A 3,668-nucleotide genomic window follows, 5' to 3' on the forward strand; every position below is an offset into this window, starting at 1 on the left:
ATATTCATAAGCACTCATGAATGTTGCAGCAAACATTTGCTTATGTCTAATACTTTTCTAGACAATCCACACACCAATTCATGACAGTCTTCTTTCATATCTACTTCCAACATATGAACGACTGTGGCCCGTTTGAATAACTCGATTATTCTTAATAAACTCAATTATTCTGGAAGTCAAAACATGCAAGGTGAAACACAAGAATAATACTAATCCCATATGGCCTCAAACCTTTGAGTATAAACAAAACACGTTTTATTTATCACCATATCGATTACTCATTATTTGTCATTTCAGGTAATCAACTTCTTACTTGAATTATTACACTTGTCCCATGCTCCTAGCATGCACACAATGTTTACCTATGGTTCTTACTTTTGTGAAATAGATAAATTGAACACATTTCCAATCATTCTCATTTTAAAACTCCAAATCCATTTTCTTAAGTGTAAGAATATCAAATTCTTGCTACTTATAGAATATGCTAGATTCTAAAATTTTATGCAATGATTCTTTTGTAATGTCACTGCACCAAAGTCACAAAGACTATTGCCAATGATATTACAAAGTCCTCTATCGGAGATTGTTACAAGACAATTCCTTAGATACGATGTCTCTCACTCAAAGTACATTCATTTGAACATCCTTTTGCATAAAGGTTTCTAATCTAGTCATAGATTTTCAATATTTACTTCCCAATCTGGACACGCTTCCATACTTTCCATATGACAACTAATTTCTTAATAGAATCTTTTCTATTCGTAATGATGTCGATATTGTCCATCCAATATGGAAACATTTCCATAATTTCCAATACTATACTTCCAACTATCCATGTGAATTTGTTAAAACCAAAGTTTACGACAAATTCAAACTCATATGGATCGAACTTTCTTAATCTTGATTTCTTGCCTTGTGGTAGCACAACTGACCACCACGTTTTCCAAGTAGTTAAGCAGCTCACCTTTTCCTATCAATGTACTTTCCATTGATCAAGGTCCTTGCCTTTTATGCATTCAAATGAGAACTCATAGGACTCACATGCATAATTAACTCGATTGGATTGGCACAGAAACAAAATAATGTCTTCACGATAGGTTGTGAACCTCAACTCGTGTGCTAGTGATGATCGATAAGGTTTATTTGATTTGTTCTTGAAACTTTTCAAGACTATTAAGACTCCCACTGACTCCTTGATATATACGATTCTCTTATCAAAACATTTCTTGACAAACAAATATTCAAGAGTTAGTGTAGCTTTTATCAAAACAAAACACTTCATAATTTTGGTCTTAGTTCGTCTTTGTCTTATTCAAGACATCACAACTTTCCACAATTGATGAATGTTATAAACCTTCTTGATACTATTCACTCAATGTCACAATCTTGACTTTAAGACTTGTTTTGGAACGAAGTATGATTGACTTCCTGATTTGACCATTTCTTCAATCTTTGATTCCTCTTCTTGGACATACAATTGTACCAAGACTCACTTAGAGGATCAATTGAGATATGGTTCTTAATCATTAAGACCTATCATAAAGCATAAAAGCTACTCTCCCTTCTTCTTAGAATGGAGAAACTCTTATCTTTCTGCCTACTTGATTCTTCTTATTCGTTTTGCTATTGATCTAAACCCTTTAATCAATTCAAAATTATACTTAATCTTGTAAGTATAATCATATTTACTAAACCTTTAGTAAATCATGACGAATATCTTTGTTACTCTTATGGTGAACTTAAAAACACACAACTTTGTGTATTCGATCTCCTAGTCCTTCACTTGACACTTTGTCAATGAATTAGTCTAATTTCCAAATACGAAATTTCTCATTCATCGTGCATCCACGTTGCATCATTCCAAGTTTCTGTCCAATTGAAACTTGGGCGATGAGAAACTCTCCCTATTTGGTAAATTCTTGACATTTCCATAAATAACATAACTAAGAATCATATCCATTCGTTGTAGAAATATTCAAACATCAATTTTCATAACGATTTCATTGCAAGGAAACAAATAAATAAGTGAGTCAAAATTTATTTTATTTATAAAAGCAGCGGAAAAACATTTGTCCTTACAATGCAAAATCCATTGAAAACTATGTAAAAAAAATGAAAAATTTCTAACAACTCTATCATAACTATCTAAGCTCAAAATCCAATCTTCAAGTCCATGAGATCGAGATCCATCTCTTGTGATTAGATTCATCTTGCTCTCTTATCAAGCTTCCTTTCTTTTCACCGATCCTTCAAAACATTCAAATGCAATCTTATCACATCATGTATTAAGAATCAATGAATAGGAACTTAATGGAGTTAGATAGTGGATTCTTACTTAAAGCGTAGTCATACTTTTGACTCTCCCATCTCTTAGATCTCTTAGGTAAATAGGGCAACTTCGTCTCTAATGCCCCTTCTCTTGGCAATAAAAGCAAACTGACTCCTTTGGAACAACACATGGCACTACCTCAGACATCGCCTTTCTCTTATGATCAAACTTTTCGATCATTGCATGTCTTTCATTTCCATTGTCTATATCCATAGAGGTGTTGAAGGCAGATTCACCAATCAACTTTGCTTTTCTATTGCACCAAACCATTGCTGATTCAGCAACAATAAGCATATAGGTGAGATCTATAAGGGTCACGTCGTAGCTCATCATATAGTACTCTCTTACGAACTTACTATATGAGTTGGGAAGTGACTGAAGAACCCAATAAGGTTCTTGCCTTGTGGTAGCACAACTGACCACCACGTTTTCCAAGCAGTTAAGCAGCTCACCTTTTCCTATCAATGTACTTTCCATTGATCAAGGTCCTTTTATACTTTTAAAATACTATATGGTTAACTTTAACAATTACACTTTTAATTCAATTAAATGGTTAACCTAAACCTTTATGGATTTATTAAATCTGTTTTAATTATACTCCTTAATTAATTAATAAAACCATAAGGGTGTGATTTGAACTTTTCAAAACATTACTAGGGTTTTAGAATTTAACATTCTTAATTAAACTTTTAATCAACTTTTAAATTCCAAAACTTGATGGCAAGTTTTGAAACATTTCAAAACATTAGGGTTTTAACTATTTAAATTTCAAAACTTCAAAACTTGTGGGTTCAAATTTAAACTATAAAACCTAAAGGGGAAAATATGAAACTTTTCATAACAACAAGGATCAAATAACAAATAATCTAAACTAACATTTAGTTACATAGTTATCCATATTTGATTTGTTTAATGATTTCTTGCAAAACAATATCAATTTACTCAAAATAATTAATCAATTATCTTATAAGGAAACAATTATCTTGTTAATTGATAATTATCTTTAATTAGATCAAGAATATAGTCATATATATCATAAAATCGGATTTATATTGATCTAACATGATAAGGTAACTATCCATATGCAAAAATAGCAAGAAATCCCGAGATAAGCATTATCTGACGAGTTGACTCGTCGAGTCAGGCATGGACTCGTCGAGTCTGCATGGACTCGGCAAGTTCAGCCATGGACTCGGCGAGTCCAGCCTCCACAATCCAAAAAATCGAATTTTTTCAGTTATACAATGCATCAATACAATTGAAACCAAGCTAGGCTCTGATACCACTGATGGGTTTTGGTCATAAGACATCCTATGTGCTCATACAAACCCTAATGCTT

The sequence above is a fragment of the Lactuca saligna genome, chromosome 9 (genome assembly GCF_052625555.1).
Source record: "Lactuca saligna cultivar CGN05327 chromosome 9, ASM5262555v1, whole genome shotgun sequence".
Taxonomy (NCBI): Eukaryota; Viridiplantae; Streptophyta; class Magnoliopsida; order Asterales; family Asteraceae; genus Lactuca; species Lactuca saligna.